The 16418-nt window shown below is 32.6% G+C and overlaps 1 long non-coding RNA gene across 1 annotated transcript; it reads right to left on the bottom strand.

Annotated features, from left to right (window-relative positions):
- Window positions 1-281: 281 nt before the first annotated feature.
- Window positions 282-14370, bottom strand: LOC121406348. Its single transcript, XR_005968778.1, has 3 exons — window positions 14361-14370; window positions 9671-9674; window positions 282-441 (listed from the first exon to the last, which is right to left on the bottom strand). It is a non-coding gene; the product is annotated as an uncharacterized LOC121406348 (long non-coding RNA).
- Between the last annotated feature and the right edge of the window lie 2048 nt (window positions 14371-16418).

Raw genomic sequence — 16418 nt, 5'->3', positions numbered from 1 at the left:
GCAAGGACACTTCTTTGTGGGAGACCTTTTTTCTGCCTCCACCATTTGCTGCTGGAACCACTGAGATTCACAACCGGTTTCATCATTTTTTTTAATTAGCCTTGTCAACTTGACTTCCTTTGTCACCACAATGACTTTCCTCGTAAGAAGGCCTATCCCACGATTAACTGTTTCATAAGCTGTAGTTAAGTTAACAAAGGCAGCTCTAGTTTTCAGACCTTCCTCAAACCATCTGATGTACCGAGTCAGATTCAGTACTTGATAAGTGAAGGACTTACTGGCCTGAATCTACTGGAATGAAGAACTCAGTCACAAAGGGAACAATGCGGTTAAGCAGGAGCTTTTCAAAGGGCTTGTATGTGTGACAGAGTAGAGAGATTTTTCTGTAACTCTGATTGGGTCTTTGCCTGGCTCGACTTTGGCAACTACCCTAAATTTCCTCTTTTTTCTTCATGCAAATAGTGGTTTAACATGTCAGCAGCCATTGGTCCAAGAAGGGTGATCTGCTCACAGAGGACATCATCTAATCCAGGTACCTTGTTGCTCTTAATTATTCCCTTTGATAGCCTAGCACAAGCAGACAAGACGTTCAGGCTGAATGGTCTTGTGAATTTAAATGACTCTTAGTTGGGAGACTGTCACTGCACTTTTATTTAAGGGAGGTTGGCCCTTCGTGGGCAATAAATAGGGTTACCTTGACTGTACACAAGAAGGTAGTGGGCCACTTGAACGGTGGTCACTATGGGTATATATTGAATCGTTTTTCAAGGATCCGAATCGTTTTCCCCGGCTTTTCTGCTGTTGTGAGTCATGTCCATTGATTTATTAAATTACTGTCACTTTCTATTTTATTATCCATAATGGCAGTTGTCAATTTCCACCACATTCAAGTGTATCGGCACCAAAGGGGCCATTCTCAAAGCTCCTGAAATATTTACTGTACAGCAGCTTCATCATTCGTCAAGCCCGGAGAATAGTTTGTACAGCATCCTCGTGGGATATTCTTCTCTGATGATTTCTTCAATAGCTTTCCAAATGTGTCGTAATGAGTAGGGAGTGCTGGAAGATCCTGTGGATAGTTATCCGGATCTATGACAAACTGCTCCCAGATTGCTTTCTTCAGGGTGAAACATCTGTGAAAGGGAAGTGTGCGTAGAGTGATGGCTTCATTCACCTTCAGCCCAATAGGTTGATGTTGAGTGTGCGGGAGAGGGTCAAGCACAACTTTGTCACATTTTGTTGGGTGATGCAATCTGATTTGCATCTGACCAGTTCTCAACAAGTTCTCCATCTCGTTGGTTCCTCCATACCCCCAGATAATGCTGTGACTGTTGAAATCCCCAATAATTACATTTTCTCGATCGGAGGTGGCTTCTCGAGAAATGGAGAGAGATTGGTTTGGAGTTATAGAAAGAACTTAAATGGGAATACTCATAAGTTCTATGGTTAGGACTTTGCCATTAATCTTGATGAGACAATAACAGGGCTTACACCTAATTAATTCTACTTAAACAGATATGTGACCTGCTAATGAACTGCTGGAATCAGTAATGTAATGCCCACTAATGTACAGAGACTAATCGGTTCTAGTGAGCAACAGGCACAGATTAGAGTAATTTTTGTTGTCTAGTTGGTACATTCGACATACTGAGGATCTCTTGATCTGTGTTTAAATCATGGCAGGTGATCATTGAAAAGGTTTTTTTTCATCAAGTTGTGCAGATAAACCAGCAATCATGTTTGAAGGTCTGCAAGTATACTACTGTGTTAAACTGCCCTATTGCCCATCCATTGGTATGATAAAAAAAACTTCCAACAACACAGGAAAATTGCCAGAATTGCAGATAGAAACGTTGATAGTTCATTGTGATTTACATATTTTAGTAGGAACCTCATAAAGTAATTAGTTTTTTAGTTCACAATGTACAGAGTTGCCAGAATTGCAGATAGAAACTTTGATAGTTCATTGTGATTTACATATTTTAGTAGGAACCTCATAAAGTAATTAGTTTTTTAGTTCACAATGTACAGAGTTGCCAGAATTGCAGATAGAAACTTTGATAGTTCATTGTGATTTACATATTTTAGTAGGAACCTCATAAAGTAATTAGTTTTTTAGTTCACAATGTACAGAGTTGCCAGAATTGCAGATAGAAACTTTGATAGTTCATTGTGATTTACATATTTTAGTAGGAACCTCATTAAGTAATTAGTTTTTTTAGTTCACAATGTACAGAGTTGCCAGAATTGCAGATAGAAACTTTGATAGATCATTGTGATTTACATATTTTAGTAGAAACCTCATAAAGTACAAGTTTAGCTTTCGAGTTCACAATCACTATATTTCCACAAGATAAATAATTCCGTTTTCCCATGGCAGGCACTCTAAGACTTATTGGCTGGTCTTGGATACACTTTAAGACTTATTGGTTGGTCTTGGATATATATATATTACTTTTCCTAAAATGTATAATAAAATGTTCCAAATAACAAACTAAATGATACTGTTAATAATACTCATTTCCTCTACCATGGCCGTACGCAGCGAAAAGATGCATTTTTAAACTGAAAATTTTCACAAAATTCACCAAAAGTGTGCATTATATCCTTCCATTTACTATGAAAAAGCATCCCTTGCCAAACTCAGTCGCTTTGCTTCCTCGCTTTGTTTCTTGGAGACTTTCTTGTCACCCCAAAGGAAAAGTTTTCTGTATACAGCCATGCCCTCTCTCAATATGCTGACTGCCTGGCCAGATGACTGAAATTAATTGTCATCACCACAATAAATGCTTAGAATAGTACAAGATGCATTTTGAGGACCAAAAACAGGAATTTTGTGGAGGTTACAGGCTTGAAATATCGCGAAAAAGTGATGGTTGCTAGTTAAAATGCTGTTGCTAGACAACGTAATGGTTTCCATAGGTAACAGAAAATTCTATGAATACTGAATTATTTAGATTGTACAAATAACTTGACACAGGGTATCTAACTGAAAATTTTCTCAAATTTCACTAGGTGTGCATGATATCCTTCCATTTACTATGAAAAAGCATCCCTTGCCAAACTCAGTCGCTTTGCTTCCTCGCTTTGTTTCTTGGAGACTTTCTTGCCACCCCCAAGGAAAAGTTTTCTGTATACAGCCATGCCCTCTCTCAATATGCTGACTTCCTGGCCAGATGGCTGAAATTAATTGTCATCACCACAATAAATGCTTAGAATAGTATAAGATGTATTTTGAGGCCCAAAAACAGGAATTTTGTGGAGGTTACAGGCTTGAAATATCGCCAAAAAGTGATGGTTGCTAGGGAAAATTCTGTTGCTAGGCAACATAAAATGGTTTCCATAGGTAACAGAAAAATCTGTGAATACTCAAATATTTAGATTAGAACAGATAACATGACACACTAGGGTATCTATTTGATTTATAACAATATTACAATATCCATTAAATGATTCATATAGTCGTAAATACACACAAACATATCTATTTAGTGATATCCATCACATGCAGGGGTTAATCAAACACGGCAATAAGGTAACTTTTCATGATCATATATGCATTATACATCCTAGTCTTCCTCTTTTATCACTTTTTCATCAAAATTTACCTTTTTCATTAGTTTTTACAAATTAAAAACTTTAAAAAATTATAAAATGAATTAATCTGGTAAAAAAATTAAAGAATATTGAAAAGTGAATATGGTTGCTAGGGAAAATAATGTTGCTAGGCAACGATTTTGAAATCAAATATGTATGAAATATATATTTGGTTGCTAGGCATTATCATATTATTCAATCTGTAGTGATTTTATCCTTGAAAATTCTATACTTATATATAAATTAGTATAATTAATTAACAAATCTAAATAATAAGTTGCTGCTTTGCATTTATCGCAAAAATGGGCGTGGCCTATTCAAGGCTGGTTTCCATGGTGAAGCTACACTCTGCGACACTTTTAACTCTCAGTTCTGAAAAATTCAGAAAATTTCCTTCAAAATGATGTATGTTTTTGCTTTGATCCAGTCGGGGGGATTAAAGTCCCAAATTTTGGCCTCTCGCCGCTCGCCTATTATAATTATCATTGTTTTTGTTGTTGTTGCTGTTATTATTATCACTATCATTATTATCATTATTATTATCATTATTATTTTCAGTATTATCATTATTATTATCATTATTATTTTCAGTATTATCATTATTATTATCATTATTATTTTCAGTATTATCATTATTATTATCATTATTATATTCAGTATTATCATTATCATTATTATTTTCAGTATTATCATTATTATTATCATTATTATTTTCAGTATTATCATTATTATTATCATTATTATTTTCAGTATTATCATTATTATTATCATTATTATTTTCAGTATTATCATTATTATTATCATTATTATTTTCAGTATTATCATTATTATTATCATTATTATTTTCAGTATTATCATTATTATTATCATTATTATTTTCAGTATTATCATTATTATTATCATTATTATTTTCAGTATTATCATTATTATTATCATTATTATTTTCAGTATTATCATTATTATTATCATTATTATTTTCAGTATTATCATTATTATTATCATTATTATTTTCAGTATTATCATCATTATTATCATTATTATTTTCAGTATTATCATTATTATTATCATTATTATTTTCAGTATTATCATTATTATTATCATTATTATTTTCAGTATTATCATTATTATTATCATTATTATTTTCAGTATTATCATTATTATTATCATTATTATTTTCAGTATTATCATTATTATTATCATTATTATTTTCAGTATTATCATTATTATTATCATTATTATTTTCAGTATTATCATTATTATTATCATTATTATTTTCAGTATTATCATTATTATTATCATTATTATTTTCAGTATAATCATTATTATTATCATTATTATTTTCAGTATTATCATTATTATTATCATTATTATTTTCAGTATTATCATTATTATTATCATTATTATTTTCAGTATTATCATTATTATTATCATTATTATTTTCAGTATTATCATTATTATTATCATTATTATTTTCAGTATTATCATTATTATTATCATTATTATTTTCAGTATTATCATTATTATTATCATTATTATTTTCAGTATTATCATTATTATTATTATTATTATTTTCAGTATTATCATTATTATTATCATTATTATTTTCAGTATTATCATTATTATTATCATTATTATTTTCAGTATTATCACTATCATTATTATCATTATTATATTCAGTATTATCATTATTACTCTCAGTATTATCATTATTATTATCATTATTATATTCAGTATTATCATTATTATTATCATTATTATTATCAGTATTTTCATTATTATTATCATTATTATTATCAGTATTATCATTATTATTATCATTACTATTATCAGTATTATCATTATTATTATCATTATTATTATCAGTATTATCATTATTATTATCATTATTATTATCAGTATTATCATTATTATTTTCAGTATTATCATTATTATTATCAGTATTATCATTATTATTATCATTATTATTATCAGTATTATCATTATTATTATCATTATTATTATCAGTATTATCATTATTATTTTCAGTATTATTAGGTGGTTTGTCTTTGACAGATCACCTCTTAATTTCGTCAGAATTTTCTTATTACTTTATTTATTTTTAACGATTTTTTTGTCGCCAAGTTATCTCAAAATCGACTTGATCAATTTCATTGAATTTCATGTCATTTATAGGATCTGTCATGGACACGTCAAAATAAGCTTTTCAAGGTCATCAGGTCATGATGACGTCATCTAGGCGCCATTTTGTAAAATCACATTATCAATCATATCTCCATTATCAATTATCAAAAATCAATCAAATCAACATCACATTTTAACATTGGTACAGATCCATTCAACCAAATGACGATATAACTGTCGAAAATATATCCGCTTGAGTGAGCAACACTTACTTTTGGAAAGTTAGTGAAAAAATGATTTTTGCAGAAGTTTGAAACAGTTATGCAAATAAAAGTAGACCTTAATCATCTGATCATGAAGAACACATGGACTTTAGCTAAATATAGATTTGAAGATATCTTTTACCATTTGTGACTTGTTCTTTGCCCAAAACACTACGAAGAGTGCTATTGCGCCCCACCCCACTCCCTCACACACCAAGCATGCCAAGGCCATCGTGACGATAATTGCTTTACACTGAGCTGTGATTTTCATGAAATGGCTTAGGCTTGATTTTCATTTTGTTAATCATTGGCAAGCTTGTGAAAAGTGTGGTGAAACAAGTTTTAAATGAAATATGAAATTGTAAACCCACTTTAAGTGATAAAAACTCAGTGAAAAAATGTTGGAGCTGTCTGATATCAGCTTTTGTTTAGATTTAGTTATGTCCTCAGATCCAGCAAAAATGTGATAAACGTATAAAAATGTGTTAAAATTTTAATTTTATGGCAAATTGTTACAAAGTGCTTGCATATATCCTTTTTTCAATAGACTGAAAGTGCAATGAGAAATGTTCGCAGTGTAAGTTTTTAGTTCCGCCTTTTCCCCTTGACACAGTGTGAAACTGACGAGCATTTCTGCGCAAACAGATTTCTGCGAGTTTTACAAAAATGGACAGTGCTCACTCAAGTGTAACATTCTGTCAAAATTTTGACTTTCATTGGATGGATAAGACCCAAACCCAAGAATACATGTGGAAAAATTACCCAAATGTATATTTTTTAATTCCCAGTGCTTTTTCAAGCTGCATGTAAATTTTTTTTTGATATCACTGTATAACATCATTTTTTCCTTAAAGGTCAAGTCCACCCCAACAAAAAGTTGAAAGTCTACCCAGGAGAATTTTTTTTTTTTTAAAGGATGTTTTATTATATTCTCTAAGATCAACATACATACTTTGTACAAACTATTTGAAACATAATTATAAATTATACAATAAATCCATTACAATATAATTATACAACTTATACATCAAACTTCAAAAATACTAGAAATTAATATACTAATGCGTTTCAGCAATTACAAAATGAAATATTAACAAAATATGACATGATCAGAGAGAAAAAAGGATAAAAGAAAAAAGGATTATGATTTTTTTTTTCTTTTTTTTCAGCCCTTGTCATTCCCCCCCCCACCCTCCCTTGAACACCCCCATCCCCTATCGGTGGAGAACTGGCTCTGGGCTCCAGTATATGGTCTAATATAATTTAAGTTTTCCCATTTACAGAAATGGATTGTAAGAGTCCCCTCTTTGTTGCTAATTTCTTTTCTTCTCTTTGATCCCCCCTAATACTATTTTTTATTTCAATCAATGAAGGAGGTTTTTTTAATTCTCGGTTTTTGTAAATAAGATATTTAACTAAAATCAAGACATGATTAATTAATTGATATTTACCTTTACTTTTCTCCTGCTTCCCGAAAAGAATTTCCTGCCAACTAAATTTATCTATTTCAAAATTTAAACTTCTTGCACATAGATCCCAAAGTGATTTTGAAAATTCACAAGTATAAAATAGATGTTCATATGTTTCTTCTTCCCTTTCACAAAATGAGCATAAATTGGTCGAAATAAGACCAAAACGGAAAAGGTGGTGGTTAGTGTATAAAATATTATGCAAGAGTTTATACTGGAACTCCCTTAATCGACTATTCAGTGTGCAATATCTTAGTCTTAAAAATATACTTTCTATTTCCTTATTGGTAAGATCATAATTCGTTCTAATTCTGTCAAAAATGGAAGGTTTAATTTCATTTTTGTATAACAGCTGTTCGTATATTTCTTTTGATTTTAAAAACATCAAATTAGTCATTTTCTTACCCAAATTGAAATCGATTCCAGAGTTATGCTTTGCATTCATTTCACTATTGTTATTCCAACTAACAGGTAAACAGGCATAAATATGCTTAATCTTTTCAACATCATTTGCATCTAAATTCAAATTAAGAAAATGTGTATCACATTTTAGTTTACCGTTATTGTCCAAAATATGATGCAGTCTATAAACCCCTTTATCGTATAGAATCTTATCAAATATACAACTCCCTTTATATCGAACAAGCTTATTAAAAATCACCACTTTCCCAAACTCTGTACTTCTAGTATGTCTTATATTTACCCACTCTTCTAATAAGTCCATGTAAAATTTGGAAGCTTGATTTGAATCGATAGTTGAATTGTTGATTTGAATCGATAGAGAAAAATTAAACAAACATCACGCTGCAAATTTCATCGAAATCGGATGTAAAATAAGAAAGTTATGACATTTTTAAGTTTCGCTTATTTTTCACAAAACAGCTAAATGCACAACTCAGGGATATGCAATTTGAGAGAGTTGATGATGTCCATCACTCACTATTTCTTTTGTTTTTTTATTGTTTGAATAATACAATTTTTCAATTTTTACAGATTTGACAATAAGCACCAATTTAATGGGGAATGAAACCTTTTGAATAAGTAGGCTTGTGTCGAAACAGAAAAATCAAAGAATAAGAACAAAGAAAGTTTGAGAAAAATCGGACAAATAATGAGAAAATTATAAGCATTTGAATATTGCAATCACTAATGCTATGGAGATCCTCCCATTGGCAATGCGACAAGGATGTGTGATGTCAGTCACATGTGAACAACTTTCCCTTTGATGGACTATAAAATACCCTAAATATCTCTTTCTGCTTTTTCTTGTTGTGATACAAACTCTTTATCCATGATGCATTCTTTAAAAATCTGTACTACATGCCCTCCAATAGAAAGAACACATGATCTACTGATAGATGTGATAAAAGAGGCAATTTAAGTGAAATATAATCTAAAGTAATGGGGAGAGTTGTTCACAAGGGACATCACATATCTTTGTCACATTGCCAATTTGAGGATCTCCATAGCATTAGTGATCGCAATATTCAAATGTTCTTAACTTTCTCATTATTTGTCCGATTTTTCACAAACTTTCGTTCAACTTGATCTGTTTCTTTGATTTTTCTGTTTTCACAAAAGCTATCTTGTTCCAAAGGTTTCATTCTCCTATAACTTAACCATAAACTGCTGAAATAATGGAAATTCCACATGTTCAGGGAAAAATAAAACTTTGGCCACTTGAAAAGGAGGAGAAAATTATAATATTTCATATGATAAAATACAAAAGAAATACTAGTAGTCAGTGGGTGACGTCATCAGTCGGCCAATATGCATACCGACCAGGATGTGCATGTAACTGTTTTGTGAAATTAAGCGAAACTTTAAAATGTCATAACTTTCTTATTTTACATCCGATTTTGATGAAATTTTCAGTATTTTGCTAGTTGGATTTTTCTCCTCTTTTTCAAATCAACTCTTTGTTGAGGTGGACTTGTCGTTTAAAACGAGTTACAAAATTTCTGGCAGCAACTGCCCTTGCCCCCCCCCCCGGCCCTGGGATCGATTTCTTGACGGGAGTGCTCATTTAAATATGACAAGCAGAGGCTACAGTATATATATATATAATATATATATATATATATATTATATTATATATATATATATATTATTATATATATATATATATATTATATATATATATATATATATAAATTGCTGTTTAACTATAACCAATGCTATAAACACTTGACACCGATCATACGCCGGGCTGAAAATAACCTTGCTCTACCGTGTATACTGCAATTACTTAATTGCAATTCTCAATCTAGGGAAAACTGAACAATTGCAGGACTCTTTGCTCTGATTGTAAGCTCAGACACCAATGATGATATAATGTTTTGTTATGAACTTTTAAAAACGTGGATTTAATTGAATCGGTTTTCACAATGATCTAGGACTTTGTTTACAACCACTTCCTGTTCTTCAGATTTTGAGTGTTGTCAATCATGAGCATACGGCAACAACAAGAATTATTTGTTTGTGTGCTGTTTTCAAAAACAGTAATATTAAAACTACACCGCCGTTTTAAAGAGGATTATCATAACATGGAATAGCTCCATGATTATACCAAGCATTGTACACTACAGTGTGTCCCACAAACAGGTTAATGGCACTTTAACTGAGTATAATGTGAAATTACTATATCCAATTGTATACAATTTATGTAATCATAGATTAGCATTTTTCATACAACTGGCTTGTGTGTAATATTCCAATTTGAAATGTACATTTCTTAGACTTTTAATTTTAATTAACCCCAAATAAGAATGATCGCATATCAAAATAAAAAATGTAATCAAAAACTTTTTAACAAAATATAAAAATACGTGATTTTCGACATTCTTTCATATTTTACGCGAAAAATGATACTTTCACACAAAAGTGCATTTAGCATCTACCCGTACGTTATCCCTCAGCATTGTATGTACTTTATACATGTAATTATGTACATAATGTACGGTATGTTCAAATTTTAATTAAAGATGCACACCTGGTAAAATATACATTAACCCCTTTCGGATAACATTAAAATGAGATATCTTCCACCTTAATTGAAAATTCTTGTAATATACGTAACATTAGGACATTTACTATACATTCAATGGGTAAACGCATTTAAATCGAAGAATTTTAGTTGTGTAAACAAACTTAAAACTATTGATAATTTTCACAAACTTTTATTTTGAGGAAATCGCGGTTTTATGTTTCACTGCGCCATATATGTGTGTGTAATTTTCAAATTTGAAATGAATATTTATCAGACTTATAATTTGAAAAACCAAATAAAAAGGATCGCATATCAAAGGTAATAATTTTTTTTAACCTATTCCGTCAATATATAAAAATGCGTGATTTTTGACATCCTTTCACATTTCACGCTAAAATGACACTTTCACGCAAAAGTGCGCTTGGCATCCGGCCGTACACTATTCCTGGGTATTTAAGCAAGACTTTAAGCTGGGATACCAAGCATTAACACATTTTGCCGTCGAATCCTTATCTAGAGCCCTTTTTGACGTTTGGCCGGTCTACTATTATTGTCAAAACTGTAAAAATTGAAAAATTGTATAATTCAAACAATAAAATACAAAAGAAATAGTGAGTGAGTGACATCATCGATTCTCTCATTATCATGTGACTAAATTGTACATTTAACTTTTTTGTGAAAAATAAGCGAAACTTTAAAATGTCATAGCTTTCTTATTATACATCCGATTTTAATTTTCAGCATTATGCTTGTCTGATTTTTCTGAGGTGGACTTGACCTTTAAGTGTTATCGATCAATCAATTATATCATTATCATTAATTTAATCAATCAATCTATTGTATCAACAGAGCCATCAGATGGGCTTCTCAAATGTACTAAGTGTCAGAATATTGTTGGGAGCAACCGTGGCAACAAATACTGCGTATCTGAAATGCCAGACGTAGTTGAAACATGTGCTGAAGGTGTTACAAAGTGCTACGTAAGTGGATAATGAAAACCATTTAAAATCACGATTCAATACTGTCTAGAATATGGATAAAGCTTGTAGATTACTGCTCAATGCGAGAGTTTTCATTTCAACAAAAAATTAATGCAAGAACAGTTATCATTTTATTACAATAGAATTCGCTAGGTTTGTCATTGTTTTTATTGTCGTTGTCAATATTTATGAGTATTTATTGTAGCAGTAGCAGAAATAGTAGTAGCAGCAGTAGTAATAGTGGAGATGCTTGTATATTTTTGTAGTAGTAGTAGTGGTAGTAGTAGTGATGAAGTAGTAGTAGTAGTCATCGTCGTAGTATAGTAGTACTAGTAGTGGTAGTAGGAGTCGTGGTGGTGGTCGTCGTAGTAGTATAGTAGTGGTAGTAGTAGTAGTGGTGGTGGTGGTGGTAGTAATAGTAGTGGTAGTAGTAGTAGTAGTAGTAGTAGTAGTAGTAGTAGTAGTAGTAGTAGTAGTATAGTAGTAGTAGTAGTAGTAGTAGTAGTAGTAGTATAGTAGTAGTAGTAGTAGTAGTAGTAGTAGTAGTTGTAGTAGTAGTATAGTAGTAGTAGTAGTAGTAGTAGTAGTAGTAGTAGTATAGTAGTAGTAGTAGTAGTAGTAGTACTAGTAGTACTAGTAGTAGTAGTAGTAGTAGTAGTAGTAGTAGTAGTAGTAGTAGTAGTAGTAGTAGTAGTAGTAGTAGTAGTAGTAGTAGTTGTAGTATAGTAGTAGTAGTAGTATAGTAGTAGTAGTAGTAGTAGTATAGTAGTAGTAGTAGTACTAGTAGTACTAGTAGTAGTAGTAGTAGTAGTATAGTAGTAGTAGTAGTAGTAGTAGTAGTAGTAGTAGTAGTAGTAGTAGTAGTAGTAGTAGTAGAAGTAGTAGAAGTAGTAGTAGTATAGTAGTAGTAGTAGTAGTAGTAGTAGTAGTAGTAGTAGTAGTAGTAGTAGTAGTAGTAGTAGTAGTAGTAGTAGTAGTAGTAGTAGTAGTAGTTGTAGTAGTAGTAGTAGTTGTAGTAGTAGTAGTAGTAGTAGTAGTATAGTAGTAGTAGTAGTAGTAGTAGTAGTAGTAGTAGTAGTAGTAGTAGTAGAAGTAGTAGAAGTAGTAGTAGTATTAGTAGTATAGTAGTAGTAGTAGTAGTAGTAGTAGTAGTAGTAGTAGTAGTAGTAGTAGTAGTAGTAGTAGTAGTAGTAGTAGTAGTAGTAGTAGTAGTAGTAGTAGTAGTAGTAGTAGTAGTAGTAGTAGAAGTAGTAGAAGTAGTAGTAGTAGTAGTAGTATAGTAGTAGTAGTAGTAGTAGTAGTAGTAGTAGTAGTAGTAGTAGTAGTATAGTAGTAGTATAGTAGTAGTAGTAGTAGTAGTAGTATAGTAGTAGTAGTAGTAGTAGTAGTAGTAGTAGTAGTAGTAGTAGTAGTAGTAGTAGTAGTAGTAGTATATAGTAGTAGTAGTGTAGTAGTAGTATAGTAGTAGTAGTAGTAGTAGTAGTAGTAGTAGTAGTAGTAGTAGTAGTAGTAGTTGTAGTAGTAGTAGTAGTAGTTGTAGTAGTAGTAGTAGTAGTAGTAGTAGTAGTAGTAGTAGTAGTAGTAGTAGTAGTAGTAGTAGTAGTAGAAGTAGTAGAAGTAGTAGTAGTAGTAGTAGTAGTAGTAGTAGTAGTAGTAGTAGTAGTAGTAGTAGTAGTAGTAGTAGTAGTAGTAGTAATAGTAGTAGTAGTAGTAGTAGTAGTAGTAGTAGTAGTAGTAGTAGTAGTACTAGTAGTAGTAGTAGTAGTAGTAGTAGTAGTAGTAGTAGTAGTAGTAGTAGGAAGCGGGAGTGCTGGGGTGCCCCTTCCACAAAAAAAAATCCGTGGGGGTGCTGCGTGTATTATTCTCCTTATTATGCAGCACCCCCAGGTATTCTGGTTGATGTGTGAAAATGGAAAATTGTAACCAAAAATGACCTTCATTTTGTAGTGAACCCCACCTTTTTTTTTTGGGGGGGGGGGTCTTTCAAATTTGCACCAGCACCCCCACTTAAAAAAAATCGTTCCCAGCGCCCTGGTTGCCCCCATAGTCATAATAAATTATGCATCATAATTTTCTATTCACTTCAGATTCGAGTGAGGAACCGTGTAGACCTAGAAGCAAAGCGCATTAATACGATGGAGGTCATCCGTGGTTGCCAACCAGACGAAGTCGTGTGCGATGAGGCCATCGCCATAAAAGGCGGTTTTGAGAGATACACACAGTGTTGCGATCAAAACGAGTGCAACGTGGACGACGTCGTTGCATTCCCAGAAGAATAGGCCATCTTAATATCAAGGTGGACGTCAAAATCATTTTTCGACTTCTGCTTGATCACATGACTCCTCACATTTAGACCGTTCTTATAACCATAGATAAAAAATAAACAGAATCCTTTATTGTAGAGGAAGTCAAAATTGTGCACATGTATTGTCATATTATTACCATGGTTACAGGAGTTAGTACTTGTAATATAGGCACCAAGTAATTTCATGTTCTTTAGTTTCCGTTTTGCTTTGATCGATTTTTATCTTCTGACTGTTGGGACCTATTTACCTTTGGCAGGTTGGCTCTATAGGGAGTAAAGAACGACTCTATGATTTTCAAAGAAGTGAAAGAAATCTAATGTGATGGAAAAATGATAAGAGAAAAAGACCATTTTTATATGTTTACTGTGCTCTTTCCTGATTTATCGATGGTGAAGGCAATCATCTGTTTATACTTCCTAGACAATTATTAATGATTTGAGAGCCGAATGCTCAAATATTATCCGCATTCTAATTCAGATAAATAAATTCCAGTCCTACTAAACTTAGGATGGAGGTATATGGTATTATGTTACGCATAGACATGATAGATTTAGAGACAAGTTTGATATATTACAAAGAAAGTAAATGGGTATATAGGGTACTCTCTTTTAATTTGGTAAATGTGTTTTATAAACCCATTGTTTTAACGATATCCAATTTCAGATCATAATTATATGACAATGTGCATCGAATTATTGGTCGATTGGATCAACCTTTTTTTAACTATCCACTCTTTCACACGGTAAAAATGGCCATGTTTAGACTTACTGCTACAGTATACACTTAATACATTGGTCACATTTGCTCTACGGCGGCCGTACGGCGAGTCGAAAACAGCCGTTTTAACGTTTTTTTGTACCAGCTACGTATAGGTGGTTTGAAATAAAAATTAACAAAGCGACTGTTTACGACTTGCCGTACGGCCGCCGTAGATCAAGCGTGACCGAGGTATTAGTGACCAATTCTTGGTCATTTTGATTAATTTGCTGTACTTGGAAACTCCTGCTGTACTTGGAAACCCCAAGTTTTGTCACAGAATTCAACGATCATTCCTTTGTCATGTTTGTTGGTTAATATATTTGACATTCAAATTGACCGAATTTATCATTAACCTTTACATTTCTCGAAGGAAACAAGCATGACAGAATTTTAATTGACAAGATGCAAATCTGGTCTCAAGTTTGCCAGACAACAACAGATAATACACGCAAATTTGCTCCAATAAATCGTTCATCCATGCAAGTCATGCAAGTTGTCTAAATAACTCGTTCCTAGGTTTGTATAGAAAAGGGTAGATTGTAAATGTTCACCAGACTTTGTAAATAGACTATTATGTCTGAGCATTAGCATCATTTTGCTGATCGACCTTCCCATTCATTCATATTGACCTTGACAACCTACAAAGGAGACTTTACCATTGCAAAGCGCCGTGGTGTAGCGGTTCTGACTCTCGCCTGGTAATCAGAGGGTCGTGTGTTCGAATCCCAACATGGCCTCGCGTCCTTTGGCAAGGCGTTAATCCACACTTTGCCTCTCTCGACCCTGGTGTTAAATGGGTATCCGGTAGGATGTGAAAGCCTAGCAGTTGAGTCTTGGAACTCTTGTTGGAATGCTCCCCAGGGAGTGGAGAAGGTGCATACATTGTATGAGGGCATGCAAGGATCCGATGACCGGGATAATAATATATCTGTAAAGCGCTTAGAGACGTCGTTCCGATGTATTTCAAGCGCTATATAAATGCGGAATATTATTTTAGTATTATTATAAGTATCTGCCTTTCACACGGTAAAAAATCGTAATTTGAATGATTCCAGTGATAAAGGGCTATTGACGAATTATTAGCACGTGTGAAACCAAACTAGAACCACGAACTCTAATCGCAATCACGAATTAAATTTCTACTCCAGCATGTCCAGGGATGAATTCCAGTTACGGTACGAATATTGCGTGTGAAAGGTCCGATGATTCTAAAGACAAATTGCAATCGTCATTACAATGGGCCTTTCACACGTGAATCTTGAATCATCATTGTAATGATAATTGCTGTTGTAATGGTGACTGTGATTAGCGTTCGTGATTCTAATCATGTTCTAGTGCACACGTGCTAGACTTTCGTCATTAGCTTTATTTTTCATTGGAACCACCATTCAAATTACGATTTTTTACCAAGTGAAAGGGCGGTTGAATGATTCAAGATTCACGTCTGAAAAGGCCCTTTGAGTGCATCGCCTTCCCCTTATTCCCTTTGAAATAAACCTGTATTTTGTTGCCCATGCCCCCCCCCCCCCCCCCTCTGCATGTACGCCGGCGGGGTTGGACAACAAGAATAGGTACGACGCACATATACATGTATAGACGATCGTGCTAAAAATTCGTCATATAAGCCTTATTTTTTACTGGAATCATCATTTAAATTAAGATTTTTTACCGTGTGAAAGGCCGGAAGATCAGATTCCAATTTGGCTTGTATAGTTCTGATCCATTATTACATTTTTGGGCATAACGGTTATCACCTACACAATTTTAAGCAAGAATTCGAGTAATATTAAACGTTAATATATCAGATTCACGCAAACATGAGAATGAATACAATGAATAAAATAGCGCGAAATTGTCAGCTTTGCAGAAATTAGTCAACTTTGTAACTAATTATATATAATTTTTGTACTCCCTTTTTCATGGTTATTTTCCGT

This window comes from Lytechinus variegatus, chromosome 19 (genome assembly GCF_018143015.1).
Source record: "Lytechinus variegatus isolate NC3 chromosome 19, Lvar_3.0, whole genome shotgun sequence".
NCBI classification, from domain to species: domain Eukaryota; kingdom Metazoa; phylum Echinodermata; class Echinoidea; order Temnopleuroida; family Toxopneustidae; genus Lytechinus; species Lytechinus variegatus.
This window is presented reverse-complemented; position numbering and strand designations above follow the sequence as displayed.